Source organism: Helianthus annuus, chromosome 1 (genome assembly GCF_002127325.2).
Source record: "Helianthus annuus cultivar XRQ/B chromosome 1, HanXRQr2.0-SUNRISE, whole genome shotgun sequence".
Taxonomy (NCBI): Eukaryota; Viridiplantae; Streptophyta; class Magnoliopsida; order Asterales; family Asteraceae; genus Helianthus; species Helianthus annuus.
In genome coordinates, this window is record NC_035433.2 from 60,672,096 (window position 1) to 60,688,739 (window position 16,644).

Genomic DNA, 16,644 nt, shown 5'->3' on the forward strand with positions numbered 1-16,644 from the left:
GTGTGACTTGTTAAATGAATGCTAAACTGATTGATTTTGGTAACTGCCTTAGGAGCTAATTGACTAACTGGGAACTCGTGTCTTAAATTTACCGAGCAAAACTAAGGTGAGTTCACTACTTTGAGCATGCGTCCCGGTGGTTGGGACAGTCAGTGGGTATCCCGTGGAGGGATAAATCTTTTAGGTAAAGCTGGGATGTTGGATAATATTCTCACTCTCTATCTTTTAAGTTCCATCTTTTGCTATCGTGGGTGGTAGCGGGGTATTAGTTGGTAGCGCTACTTAGGTTTGGCACCCTCACCCCGTTCCTAAGAGAGGGCGGGTGTGAACTAATGACCCAGTCAGGCCTAGTGCTTTGATAGGAGCACTAGGGAACGGGCAAAACATACATCAGGAGCCGTCTTGTTCAGTATCGAGATATTATCAACATTGCTTTCGTATTTGTTAAACAAACTAGACTAAACACTTGGTAATCAACGTTTTATTAAAACTGTGAACTCGCCAGCTTTGTCTGTTACACTTGTTGCATGCTCGCAGGTCGTTAGGTATTCTGGATTGAGGAACTTGCTGTCTGAGGAAGCTGGAGTGGTCATGAGTCGACTGAAGAGATTCATGAGATGTTATTATTATAACTTGGTTTACCGATACTGTTTGACTTTAGTTTTCTATTTTGCTTCCGCTGAACTTATTGGGATTTACTAAACTTATTGTTGATACAATTATTTTAATGATTGGTATTTTATTGTCACACCCCGATTTCCACGTGTTTCACCGGTGGGCCCGGTGGGGGATTACCGTGACGTAGTTGGCAACAATATAGTCAAACCACAATATTTAAATGCACAGCGGAAGCATAAAGATAGATTATATTTCAACCATTGATTGTAATATCCAAGTATCACGAATAGTCGAAACAAATCCACAGGGGATCAAAATAAAAATATAAGTATTGTTCAACAGATATGGCATCCCAAGCTTGCGAGACTCTAACGATGCTTAAGGAGTGGCCAACCTATTTCGTACAGAACCTGTATTTAATCTTTTTGAGGAAAATACGTCAGTTTACACTGGTAAATACATTCAACCGACACTTTTGTAAAATGTTTAATAAAATTGATTTGAATGCACAAGGCACAAACTCTTTATAACTTGGGATAATTTATCAATTAAATCTTGTAAAAGAATTACATGTTCACTATGCATTCGGTCGCCCGGGTCGTGCCGGGTTTAAGGTTAATAGACACGCCACAAAGCATAAAGCCGTGGCGGGAAAACCAACGGTTACACCTTTAATTAATATAGACACATTGTCGGGTGTACGCCTACACCCGCGTGTCGAGGTCGTGGCCATTTCTTAAAATGATTCCAAGGATATCCGGGACATGGTCATTAAGCTCCCAAAGGCGTAAAGCCAACAAAACCAATTTTTAAATGGGTCACATTGATAATACCCAGCTACTAATGAGTTGGGGTCAATTGCCCGACCAAGCGGTATTTTAAATACCGTAACCCAAGCCCGTATAACGGAAAATAAGTTAAAAGTATTTACCTGAGCAAGTAATAACCTCAATCAAACAAATGCAAGTATCTTTTACTGATCTCCTATTCTGGAACGAAGGTTAACAACCTATTAGAATCCTAACGGGTCTTTAAATTAGCCTTAGCTTAGACCGGTCAGTTTGAAAGGATAAATACGGTTTAATCGCGTGAGAGGCGAAAACCGGGAAAGGAATGTGATTTGGACCCAACAAGTTTGAAGACTTGTTTTATATGGGTATAATAACCACACTCTGGAGTTTGAAGTAAAAACGATAAGGTTTGACCCGTTTCGGCTAGTTTATGTAAACTAGTTACATAAACCGAACCGTGCGTGCAAAAGGCGTAACGGGTAACCGTAAGAGTCCTACACAGGTTTCCTAAGTTAACATGCTCTAAAGAGGTAGTGGTATCAGTAGGATACCTTCCATTATGCCCGTAACGAGTTTAAATCCAATATACGCCCCGTAGGGGTATTTTGGTCATTTTAAAGGTCATAAAAGAGGTTTCTGAGTTCTGCAGGGCATCTGAGTTTTCTGAATAGTTTATAAAGTCCAAAATACTCTATTTATTATTTAAAATCAGTAGCAACTGGAATCGGGTCAAAATACCATGTAGAACTCAAGTTATGTCCGAAAAGGGTATATTCGGTATTTACCGAATCGATGCCATAACCACAGGTTATGAGCAGGTTAAAAATAATTAAAAATCTTTAAAAATCCCAAAATATTATTTTACATCAGTGTGCAAAAGGTTTGGTGTCGAAATTTGGGTTTAGATAGGCTTTACGCTAAATGCGCCGTTTAATTACTAAAGTTTCCGTAATTGCGCTATTTAGCATAACTCCTATTCTAGACCTCGGATTGACGTGAAATTTTAGGGACAAGTTTAGAAATCAGTAACTAAGGTTATTTTCCTTTCACATATCCGAAATTCTCGTTTTAAAGTAAAAAGGGCGTTATGGTCAACTTTTAGGCATTTAACGGAAATGTGCAAAAGACTCGGACAAACAACGAACCGGTCACAGAGGGTTATACCATCATGTAACCTGGTCCTAAGAGAGTCCTAAGGCATATCTAAAACATACCATAACGGGTCAGAACTGAAGTCAAAGCAAAAGTCAAAGTTTTGCGACTTTCGGTTCCGAACCGGGTCAAAATAGCAAATGGTCGGATCAAACAAGCTTAGACTAGTTAATATACTTATTATCATGTTGTATAAGTGTTAAAACAGGTTACACGCCATCTACATTACTGATTATACATAAAATCGCAATTTAGTATTCTGTTGACTTTTTCTAGGCAAGTTTGACTCGACATTCGTACTAGTTAGAGTGGAAATCAGAGGGTGCCCTTTTAAGGGTTTAAAGCCCACATAATTACCAACATATAACTACCTTTGATTCGGCTAATCACTGGACCATTTGTGATTAACCGTTAAGTCAACCGTTAATTACGATGGTTTGACTTTTAAGCTATAACTAAGCAAAAACTCAACTAGGAAAGGTTAAGGGTGCTTACCAAAGTCCTATGCACGACTAGGGACGGCTTGGTTCTGCTTTGGAGCTCCAGAAATGATCAGAAGTGCAAGAGAAAGGTGTGAAGAACTTGTTGCAACAAGGGTCCTTTATATAGTGATCTAATCACCACAAAATGTTGACACACAAGTCTACCACTGACCACAACCCATCCACAAGTGTCCCTAAGGGCCCTAAAGCATGTAGGGGGCGCCCATGCTGCAGCATTAATGGATCTAAGTCAGTTATAGTTGAAAAGGCAGGCATGGAGCAAAAAAATTCGATCAGACAGGCCTAGGCGTGACGCGAAGGACCCCCCCCCTTAGGCCTCGCGTCGCGCGACCCCCCTTCTGCACCAAATCTTCATTTTCTGATTTTTGCGATTTGATCCTTGGCTCTTCAAACTCTGATCGGCCATCATTTTCTTGCAGATTGAGCCCTCTAAATTGACGTTTAGGGGCTTCAAGACCTATACCCCTTTCGTTAAGTCCCCGGTTAACTTTATTGTTACCCGAAAAGTCCTAACTTTCAATGTTGATGCTTTAATCCCTCGCATACGAATTTGATCACAACTTGCTCATACGATAACGAAACTTCATGAAATTTTTGTCAAGAATTCTAGTGAGCATAATTAACCGTTACAAAGCTTCGGGTTTGTCAAAAGGTCACTCAGAGGTATAACTTAAACATGTTGACATATTTGGCCCCTGTAGTTTGTAATTCCTCACTTTCTTCCACATTTCGTTCCGTATGATCCATGATTCATTCATGTGAAGGTACGAGCATCATTTAGGGTTAATGTACGATATATTTATCCCTCGTTGACATTTTGAACCCTCGGATTCACATACTTTCTATGTTTGTCAACTTTAGTCCTTATTTAGTATCTATATCCACGTGTAAACTTATGACACGTGTCAATACATTATAGGACGCAAAATTTCGAGGTGTTACATTTATTCACAAACATATTGTGAGTTCAATATGACTGGTGGCTCATTATTGGTTTGTCACACGCCTAACAGGGACACTCCCTAGGTGGAAATTTGGGGGTGTGACACATATTATGCTATCTATCAAACTTGTATACTCGCCAACTTTTTGTTGATTGTATTTTAATGCATATTGCAGGTTGATAGTTAAGATGTTGAAGAATCAAGTTAGGATGGATTTAGAAACCCATTTAATAAACTATGTTTAAATTTTCTTTTGTTTTATTTAAACGATGTATTTGAATTTTAGTATTTAGTGAAATTTAATTTTAATTATACTGTCACAAATAGTGTTATGATGATTTTGAGCGATTTGTTCGTCTCATCCCGATGTTTCTGCCATCGGTTGGATAGCGAAAGGATGGAAATTAATCCTATCCCCCCAGATCTTAAAGAAGCATGCTTGTGCAAGGGTTTCGGCTCTACCTTAACAGGATCAACCCTAAAATGGCTGTTAAACGTTCCTCCTCACTCAATTACTTCCTTTGCCCATTTAGTTAATTTATTTAATAGTCAATTTTCCTACAGCAGAAGTTTTGAGAAACTAACCAGTGACCTTTACAGGATAACTCAAGGACCTCAGGAATCCTTGAGGGATTATGTGAATAAGTTTAGCCGAGAATCCTTAGATATCCCGCACCTTGATGTTGCAACAGCTGTGCAGGCTTTCAAGATGGGATTGCAAAAAGATTCCCAGTTTTACCAGGATCTTGTAATGAATCCCTGCAGGAATCTGGATAAAGCTCGTAACAGGGCATTAAGATACATTCGGTTAGAGGATGACAAAAAGATGCAAGAGAGAATGAACTCATCCACGACCTATGAGTCAACCAACAGGAAATCAGAATCCTCGTATAAACCATATCGCTCTAAGCCATATGGCAGAAATGATAGCAAAAAAGTCAATGTTGTTGAAGATGAGGATCCTGAGGAGTATCCTGAGCTGTCTGAATATTGTTTTTCTGTTAATATACATGAATTAATGTATGCTATGCAGGGTTTAGGAGACAAAGCCAAGTGGCCTCGCAAAAATCAACAAAAAACTGATTGGAAGTATAAGTCCAAATGGTGTGCCTTCCACGAGGATTTCGGACATATCACCGAGGATTGAATTGCTCTTAGGAAAGAAATAAGCTACCTGCTGAGCAAGGGATATCAAAAGGATCTGCTGGGAAAAAAGAAGAATAAAGGGCAGGATCCTGAGAAGGATCCTGAATGAGCAGCATCACCCCCAGCAGATGCCAAAATAATTAACTTTATTTTAGGAGGATCCGATATTTGCGGGACTTCATATTCCGCAGCCAAGAGACATGCAAAGGAAGCTAAGGCAGAAAGAGGAGAAAAGCTAACCAGGATGACGACGCTCACAACTGACAAAGTGATCACTTTTGATAGTGATGACAGGGATACTGTTCAGGATCCTCACCATAATGCTTTAGTAATTTCTTTGTATGTCGCTAACCATTTTGTGCGCAGGATACTGGTAGATAACGACAGTTCCGTCAACATAATTCAGCTGGAGACGTTAAAAAGAATGAATGTATCCCCGATGGATATTACTTCGAAGTCCACCGTGCTCGTCGGGTTCAGTGGAGAAGCCAGGAATACCGTGGGGGAGATAAAATTACCAGTATATGTCGAAGGAGTCAATTCAATACAACACTTTTGCGTGATGGATTCACTATCCTGCTATAACATTATATTGGGTAGGCCCTGGATCCATGATATGAAAGTTGTGCCATCGACTTATCATCAGTGTATCAAGATCCCTACACCCTAGGGAGTTGTCAAAGTGGATAGTGACCAACAAGAAGCGAAGGAATGTTACTCATCCTCGATGAAATCCTCAACCAAGCCAAATGCAGCATAGCAATTAATGATGCGGGCCCAGGATATTCTGGAGGCTTCTGAGCAGGATGTAAAGAAAATTATCCTGGATCAGGATAACCCGGATATCTCAGTGCTCGTAGGAACCAATATCCCTCAGGATATTGAAAATCAATTGACTAACTTTTTGAAATGCAGGATGTCAACATTCGCATGGAAACATGAGGATATGATAGGCATTTCCAAGGATATTATAACACATAAGCTTGGTATTGACAGATCATTTAAACTAGTCCAACAAAAGAGAAGGAAATTTGCTCCGGAACGAAATATGATCATCCAAGAGGAAGTTGAAAGGCTACTAAAGAGCAAGATGATTAGGGAAGTGAAGTTTCCCAAATGGCTGGCTAATGTGGTTGTGGTGCAAAAGAAAAAAGGGAAATGGAGAGTATGTGTGGATTACACCGACTTGAATAAAGCTTGTCCCAAAGACCCATTTCCTCTACCTCATATTGATTCAATGGTGGATGCTACCGCTAGCCACGAGATGTTAACCTTCATGGATGCCTCTTCAGGATTTCAGCAAATCCAAATGGAACCCTTTGATCAGGAGGATACTGCTTTCATGACACCCATAGGTATTTATTGTTATACTGCTATGCCTTTTGGTTTAAAAAATGCAGGTGCAACATACCAAAGGCTGGTGAACATGATGTTTAAAGACAAACTGGGGGACACCATGGAAGTATACATCGACGATATGGTAGTAAAATCCAAGAAGGCTGAGGATCATCTTCAAGATATTAAGGGAGCATTTGATATCCTGGACCAGTACAAAATGAAATTGAATCCTGCTAAATGCCACTTTGGAGTGGGGGCAGGAAAGTTTCTAGGGTACATGGTGACTAAAAGGGGGATAGAAGCAAGCACGGAGCAGATTAAAGCCATCTTGGATATCAAGTCACCTTCAAATATGAAGGATGTTCAACGATTAACAGGGCGAGTAGCAGCATTGAATAGATTTATCTCAAGATCCTCCGAAAATGCAAGGAGTTTTATGATATTCTGAAGAAAAATAAGAAATTCGAGTGGGATGAGAAGCATGAAACTACCTTGCAGGATTTGAAGCAGTATCTTTCAACCGCACCTCTGTTAATGAAACCTGAAGATGGCGAACCACTATCCCTATACCTTGCAATATCAGGGAATGCAGTAAGTGCTGTCCTTGTAAAAGATCATGAAGGTCAGCAGTATCCTGTCTATTATGTCAGTAAAAGTTTGTTAGATGCTGAAACTAGGTATTCTCACCTAGAAAAGCTAATATTAGCCCTAGTTATGGCATCAACAAAACTTAGACATTATTTTGAAACACATAGGATTCATTTAAAACCAACTATCCTATTAAAAGTGTGCTTAGGAAACCAGAAATGTCAGGTAGGATGGCTAAATGGTCGGTAAAGTTAAGTGCATTTGATCTAGTATATGAACCTAGAAATGCCATAAAGTCTCAGGCTCTAGCTGACTTTGTGGCTGATTTCAGTAGTGATATTCAAAATGAAGTAGACCTAGAGGTACAACAGCTAGGAGAAAACTTAGAATCCTGGGTATTGTATACTGACGGTGCATCTAATGTAAGAGGTGTAGGTTTGGGTATACTACTAAAATCGCCACAGGGGGACATATTACCCCAGGCTATTAGATGTGAGTTTCCTGTCACTAATAATGAAGCAGAATATGAAGCTTTAATTGCAGGATTAGAATTGGCTAAGAGCATGAATATCAAGAGTCTACAAGTGTTTGTTGATTCCTTATTAATCACTAATCATTTTAATGGATCTTATGCAGTAAAAGGTGAAAAATGGCTGAATACCTTGAAATTGTCAAAAAATTAGCAGGATATTTCGATGTTTTTACACTTGAACAGGTACCAAGAGAGGACAATGCTGAAGCTGATGCCTTGGCAAATTTGGGATCATCAGTCAGGATACCAGAAGGGACCCAAATACCAATATTACATATCCTATATCCTGCGACAGATCCTCAGGGTAAGGAGGTAGTAAGTGTTCAGGATCCTGGTGCTGAGTATCCTGAAAAGGATCCTAGATCCTGGACGGCTCCAATCACAAAATATCTCAAGGAAGGACACATCCCCAAGGATGAGAATCCTAAGGCCTTTAGGATGAAGGTATCACGATTTACTATTATAAATAATGTTTTATATAAGAAATCACTTGCAGGTCCATATCTGAGGTGCTTGGAGGATCCCGAGACCAAAGAAGTGCTTCAGGATATCCATGAAGGGGATTGTGGTAACCACACTGGGGGCAGGTCATTATTCTCAAAAGTATTAAGAACAGGATATTATTGGCCTACCATGAGAAAAGATGCTGCAGAATATGCTCGAAAATGTGATGCATGCCAAAGACATAGCAACATACTACATCAGCCCGCAGAGCCATTATATCCTATTGTATCTCCTTGGCCGTTCATGAAATGGGGGATGGATATAGTAGGAAAATTGCCAAAAGCTCCAGGAGGAAAAGTCTTCATGCTGGCAATGACTGATTATTTCTCTAAGTGGGTTGAAGCTGAAACATTTGTTCATGAAAGGAATATACTGACTAGATTTGGTGTACCAGCTGAAATAATTTGTGACAATGGATCTCAATTCATAAGTAAGAGGACTACTGACTTCTGCAAGAGTTGGGGAATCAAAATGATCACATCCACACCAGTACATCCTCAAGCGAATGGACAAGCAGAATCCTCAAACAAGATAATTGTCAACAACCTGAAAAAGAGACTGGGAGCCAAAAAAAGGAAGATGGGCAGAAGAATTACCCTTTATTTTATGGGCTGATAGAACGACGATCAAAAGTGCAACTGGCCAAACCCTGTTTTCTTTGGTATTTGGAGCAGAGGCGGTGATCCCGATAGAAATGGTAATACCTACAGCAAGATCCAGCCTCCGGGATCCTGAGCAGAATCCTGAAATCCTATGCAAGGAATTGGATACTATTGATGAGACAAGAGACGCAGCAAGGCTAAGGATGGCAGCATATCAACAAAGGATATCCAAAGCATATAACAAGAATATAAGGACTAGAAGGTTCCAGGTTGGAGATTGGGTATTGAGAAAGGCTTTTCAGAACACTACTAATCCTGGTGATGGAAAGTTAGCTCCAAAATGGGAAGGACCCTATGAGATTGAATCAGACTCAGGGAAAGGAGCATACTGACTCAAGAATATGGAGGGGGATATGCTACCAAGATCCTGGAATGCTATACATTTGAAGCTCTATTTCAAGTGAGTTATGAATTTAATTTCTAACTCAGAATGGTATGAATATTATCTCTTTTAATATGTTTAATATTATTTATTTTTTTGAACCCGTTACTGACTTAAGCATCGGAGAGGTGTTAGCCAGGCTAACACCCACCTTAGCTTAAAATTGTTTTGCAGAATATGCTTCGGGATATAGCTCCAGGATATATACTCAGGATACTTCGAACGATTAGAGGATTAGCCCCCTCTATCACGTATAAGGGATCCTGATCCCTTTATAGGTTTAAAGGTATTCACTGTTAGGGCAGGATTTTTAATGACCTGTGATCCTCACATGATATCCTAATAGTGATCCTTACTTCTGTGGCAGATAGTGATCCTCAGAAGAGCTTCAGGATCAGGATCATCCTAAGGATCCTTATACTAACGATTGTTCTCTTTGAATTTCGTATTGTTTTGCAGGAGTTACGAGTTGGACCTGGTCTTGGCAGCGTTACTAAGGAATATTCCACGCTTATTTCGCACACGTTTGACCGGAAGTGGACGTTGTGGAGAACGTGGGAGCTTGGCACGAATTGCGGATAGTTTGTTAGGCTAGTTAACTTCTATTTTTAAAAGGGGTAACGAGCTAGTAGTTAGAACACTTGGCTAATTTCAGCTACACACACTCGTACAAACTGCACTCTTGAGCATTCGGCAAAACACTTCACATATTTCACACATTCTTGCTAATTACATCATAGTGATCCTTGTACCTAGCTCGTTACTGTCCGAAGTTGTAAACATTGGTTGGTTAATTTGAACTTGGTGATCGGTAGTTTCCATCACCCGAGGTTTTTTATGCCGGAGATCATTCATTGATCAAGGGCTTTTTCCTCGTATAAATCTTTGTGTCACTTGTGCAATTTACATTTAAGTGATCCTTATCATTGTTCATCATTTCAAGCATCATTCCCCGTAACTAAGAGTTTGGTTGCATTATCCTCGTTAGATTTTTGACCAAAACAGTTTGGCGCCCACCGTGGGGCGATTGGTGCTTCATTCATAAGAAAGTTTTCTGTTGGTGATCATTCTGGTTCATTGCATACGAATACATGGCTTCATCAGTGAAGAATACCTCCACTGCAATGTCTGCAGTCAATTCATCTCAGGGCATTCCACCTTTGCCTCCACCACCTGCGGGATCTCAGAAAAATGCTGAGAAGAAACCAACTCCCATATTCTCTAAACCTCCAACTTCTTCTGCTCCTTACACTCCTACTACTAGTGACATGTTTACTTTGATTTTGCAGATGAAGGAACATATACAGCAACAGGATAAAACCAATGACAGGATCCTCAAAGAAATCAGAGATCTTAAGAAACAAAAGAAAGTGGCAGAGGATCATTCCCCACTGGTGCCCAGATCTTTGAATTTTGATACTCCGGTGATTACTTCTCAGCCTTCGGTGATTCCAGATGTTCAGTATGTGGGTGGACCAAAACGAGTGTACTACGGATCGACAGTAATGACTCAGGCATCAGGTTCATATTTCCAGCCAGCAGGATCCTATTCTCAGCATATGGGATCCTTCATGAATTCAGGAGCCTACTCAAGAGCGCAGCAGATTAAAGGATTTTCCTCTGTTCCAGGATCATCCCAGGTTCAGGGATCCTCCTTTGTGCCAGGATCATCCCAGGTTCAAGGATCCTCCTTTGTTCCAGGATCATCCCAGGTTCAGGGATCCTCCTTTGTTCCAGGATCATCCCAGTTTCAGGGATCCTTCCAGATGCCAGGATCCTTGAGGAGTTTGCAAACAAGAAGTTCCGATGTCCATCAGGGAGACTTTATTCCAATGCAGACCATTGCTTCCACTGGTCCCTCCATTATCCCAGAGTCCCAGCAATATGGATTCACATCCAGTGTTCCTAACTTGAACCCAATGGGAGGTAACACTTTTAATAATTCTCTTACCACTAACCATGGATTCATGCAGGATGCAGGTATCAACCATGCTATGGCCAGAGAGTTGCAAAAACTGAAGGATGTGATATCAAGTGATCCAGGAGTGGTCAAACCTATCCCGGAGATTGCAGATGGAAGCCATAAGATATCTCGTTTTGCACCACCAATTTGTGATGCTGAGATACCCAAAAGATTCCATGTTCCAACTATGAAGTTGTATGATGGTTCGACGGATCCTGAGGAACACATAGCACAATACAAGGAGAGGATGGAGATCAATCCAATTCCAGAAAGGTTAAAGGAAGCATGCCTATGCAAGGGATTTGGATCCACTCTTACTGGATCGGCTCTCAAATGGCTGCTAAGTCTTCCCCCTTACTCTATTACCTCATTTGCTAATCTAGTTAATTTATTCAATAATCAGTTTTCTTGTAGTAGAAAATTTGAACGATTAACTAGTGATTTATATAGGATAACTCAGGGTCATAATTGTTAGGGCATGATTTTTATGACCTATGATCCTTACATGATATCCTAACAAGTGATCCTTGTTTCCTTGGCAGATAGTGATCCTCAGAAGAGCTCCAGGATCAGGATCACGGATCATCCTAAGGATCCTCATACTAACGATTGTTCTTTTTGAATTTAATGATGTTTTGCAGGAATTACGAGTTGGACCTGGTCTTAGCAACGTTAACAAGGAATCTGTCACACTAATTTCGCACTAGCACAATCAAAGATGGACGTTATGGAGAATATGGAAACCTACAGCATTCGGAGGACACAACACATTTCTCACACGCTCTAGCATACGATACTATAGTGATCCTTGTACCTAGCTCGTTACCATCCAAAATTGTAAACATTATTTGTTATATTGAAGTTTGGTGATCGGTAGTTTCCATCACCCGAGGTTTTTTATGCCGGAGATCATTCATAGATCAAGGGCTTTTTCCTCGTATAAATCCTTGTGTCACTTGTGCAATTTTCATTTAAGTGATCCTTATCTTTGTTCATCAAACCAAGCATCATTCCCCGTTTACAAAGAGTTTGGTTGCATAATCCTTGTGTGATTTTTGACCAAAACAGTTTGGCGCCCACCGTGGGGTAATTGGTGCTTCGTTCATAAAAAAGTTTTTCTGTTGGTGATCATTCCGGAGTGTTGCATGGCTTCATCGTTGAAGAATACCTCCACAGCGATGTCTGCAATCATTTCATCTAATGGCATTCCACCTTTGCCTCCACCACCAGCTGGATCTCAGAAAAATGCTGAGAAGAGACCAACTCCTATCTTCTCTAAACCTTCATCTTCTTCTGCTCTAACTTCTTCTGCTCCCAGTACTAGTGATATATTTACTTTGATTTTGCAGATGAGGGATCGTATGCAGCAGCAGGATGAAACTAATGACAGGATCCTCAAGGAAATCGGAGACCTCAAAAGGCAAAAGAAAACGGCAGAGGATCATTCCCCACTGATGCCCAAATCTTTGAATTTTGATACCCCGATGATTACTTCTCAGCCATCAGAGGTCCCAGACATTCAACATATGGGTGGATCAAGAGGAGTGCATTTTGGCCCAGCAACAGTGACTCAGGCATCAGGATCATATTTCCAGCCGGCAGGATCCTATACTCAGCATATGGGATCCTTCATGAACTTAGGATCCTCATTCGTTCCAGGATCATCCCAGGTTCAAGGATCCTCCTTTGTTCCAGGATCATCCCATGTTCAGGGATCCCTTCAGATACCAGGATCCTTGAAGAATTTGCAAACAGGAAGTCCATATGTCCATCAAGGAGATTTTATTCCAATGCAGACCATTGCTTCCACTGGTCCCTCTATCATCCCAGAATCCCAGCAATATGGATTCACATCCAATGTTCCTAACTTGAACCCGATGGGAGGTAACACTTTTAATAATTCTCTTACCACTAACCATGGATTCATGCAGGATACAGGTATCAACCATGCTATGGCCAGAGAACTACAGAAACTGAAGGACCTGATATCAAGTGTTCTAAGGGTAGTCAAACCTATCCCGGAGATTGCAGATGGAAGCCATAAGGTATCTCATTTTGCACCACCAATTTGTGATGCTGAGATACCCAAAAGATTCCATATCCCTACTATGAAGCTGTATGATGGTACAACGGATCCTGAGGAACACATAGCACAATACAGGGAGAGGATGGAGATCAATCCAATTCCAGAAAGGTTAAAGGAAGCATGCCTATGCAAGGGATTTGGATCCACTCTTACTGGATCAGCTCTTAAATGGCTGCTAAGTCTTCCCCCTTACTCTATTACTTCGTTTGCTAATTTAGTAAACTTATTCAATAATCAATTTTCTTGTAGCAGAAAATTTGAACGATTGACTAGTGATTTATATAGGATAACTCAGGGTCATAATGAATCATTAAGGGATTATATAACCAAATTTAGTAAAGAATCCTTGGACATTCCCAACTTGGATGTGGCCACAGCTGTTGAGGCCTTTAAAATGGGATTGCTTAAGGATTCATTGTTCTATGATGATCTTGTTATGACACCATGCAGGAACCTAGACGAAGTAAGGACTCGGGCACTCAGGTTCATCCGGCTAGAGGATGACAAGAGGATCCGGGAAAGACAAGTAGGATCCTCAAGACAAGAGAAGCAAGGATCCTCTTTCAAAAGCAACAAATTCAAATCCTACAATAGAACCGACAACCAGAACGTGCATGCTGTTGACCAAGAAGAGGATGATGAGGATTATCCTCCGATTTCTGAATACTGTTTTTCCGTTGATAACCATGAACTAATCCTTGCAATGCAGAATCTAGGAGAAAAAGCCAGATGGCCCAGAAAGAGTGACAAACCAGCCGCAGCTAAAGACAAATCAAAATGGTGTGCATACCATGAGGATTTTGGGCATTTAACAGAAGAATGCATCGCATTAAGAAAGGAAATTGGATATCTGTTGAGCAAGGGACATTTAAAAGAGTTGATGGGAAGAAAAAAGCAAAGGACTCAGGATCCTGAAAGGATCCCTGAAAAAGCTCCAGCCCCTCCGGCAGATGCACAAGTGATAAACTTTATTTCCGGAGGATCAGACATCTGTGGTAAATCGTTTTCAGCAGCTAAAAGGCATGCAAAGGAAGCTAAAATGGATAATGGAGAAAGACCTATTCGAACATCAAGTGTCTCGGAAGGAAAAATGATAACCTTTGATGAGGATGATCGCGTAGATATCCAGGATCCTCATCATGATAGTTTAGTTATTACTCTCTTTATTTCTAACCATTTTGTCTGCAGGATCCTTATTGACGGAGGAAGTTCGGTAAACATTATCCAACTTGATGTTCTGAAGAAAATGGGTATTCCTGAATCAGACATCACACCAATTTACGTAGAAGGATTACATAATTATCAAAAATTTTGTGTTATTGACTGTTTGTCTTATTGTAATGTTATCCTTGGTAGGCCCTGGATACACGATATGAAGGCAGTCCCATCCACCTACCATCAATGTGTGAAGCTCCCTAGCCCTTGGGGAATAATCAAGATCGATAGTGATCAGCAGGAGGCTAAGGATTGTTACACCTCATCAATGAAACCAGCCTCAAAATCAAGGGAGAAATAGCAATTAAAGTATCCTCCAAGGGGTGTCTTGGAGGCAAGAGAGCAGGATGTGGACGAAATCCTCCTGGATCCTGATGATCCTGAATCCAAAATCTATATCGGATCAGGGATCCTTGGACAAATGAAAGAAGACATCGTATCCTTCCTCAAAAGAAGAAAATCTACCTTTGCATGGAAACATGAGGATATGACAGGTATATCTAAAGATATTATCACTCATAAACTTGGCATTGACAGGTCAGTTAAACCAATCCATCAAAAAAGGAGGAAGTTTGCACCAGAAAGAAATGCCATTATCCAGGAAGAGGTGGAAAGATTACTACGAGCAGGTATGATTAGAGAAGTGAAATATCCAAAATGGCTGGCCAATGTGGTTGTTGTTCAAAAGAAAAATGGAAAGTGGAGGGTATGTGTCGATTTCACCGATTTGAATAAGGCATGTCCCAAGGATCCTTTCCCATTACCCCACATTGACTCCATGGTGGATGCAACGGCGGGTCATGAACTGTTAACCTTCATGGATGCATCATCTGGATTCCAACAAATTCAGGTGGAACCATCTGACCAAGAGGATACGACTTTTATGACCCCAACCGGTTTATATTGTTATATTGCTATGCCATTTGGATTAAGAAATGCAGGTGCAACATATCAAAGGCTGGTGAATATGATGTTCAAGGATCAAATTGGACAAACTATGGAAGTGTACATAGACGATATGGTGGTGAAATCCAAAAAAGCTGAGGATCACCTAAGGGACTTGGAGGAAGCATTTGATATCCTTGATAAATATAACATGAAGCTTAATCCTTCAAAATGTCACTTTGGTGTTAAAGCAGGCAAATTCTTAGGATATATGGTAACCCAGAGGGGCATTGAAGCAAGCCCGGAACAAATCAAAGCGTTGGTGAATATCAAATCCCCTGCCAACGCTAAGGATGTGCAAAGGTTAACAGGCAGGATAGCAGCTCTAAACAGATTTATATCCAAATCCTCAGAAAAGTGTAAAGAATTCTATGATATCCTAAGAAAAAACAAGAAATTCGAATGGACTGAAAAGCATGAGAATGCTTTACAAGCCCTCAAAGAATACATGTCCTCAGCTCCAGCATTGATGAAACCAGAAAAAGGAGATGTGTTATCCTTAGATCTTGCGGTATCCTCAAAAGCAGTAAGTGCAGTCCTTGTTAAGGATCATGAAGGTACACAATATCCTGTCTATTATGTAAGTAAGAGTTTACTTGATGCTGAATCCAGGTATTCACACCTTGAAAAACTTATTCTTGCACTAATTATGGCATCTACTAAACTAAGACATTATTTTGAAACCCATGTTATTGTTGTTAGAACTAATTTTCCAATTAAGAATGTCCTCAGGAAACCAGAGATGTCCGGAAGGATGGCTAAGTGGGCAGTAAAGCTTAGTGCCAATGATATAAGATATGAACCTAGAACAGCCATCAAATCTCAAGCATTAGCAGACTTTGTGGCTGATTTCAGTAGTGATTTACAAAAGGAAGCCGAATTGGAAGTCCAGCAGCTGGATGAGACCAAGGATCCTTGGATACTACATACTGATGGATCCACAAATGTTAAAGGCACAGGGCTTGGTATACTACTAAAATCGCCACAGGGGGACATAATACCCCACTCCATAGCTTGTGAGTTCCAAGCCACTAATAATGAGGCTGAATATGAAGCCTTAATAGCTGGTTTGCAAATTGCTAAGCATATGGGGATCAGGTATCTTGAGGTATACGTGGATTCATTGTTAATCACTAATCACTTTAATGGATCCTATGCTGTTAAAGGTGAAAAACTAACCAAATATTTAGAGATAGTTAAAGAATTGGCACTCTCCATTGTTTTCTTCAGTTTGACACAGGTACCAAGGGAAGAAAATACAGAAGCTGATGCATT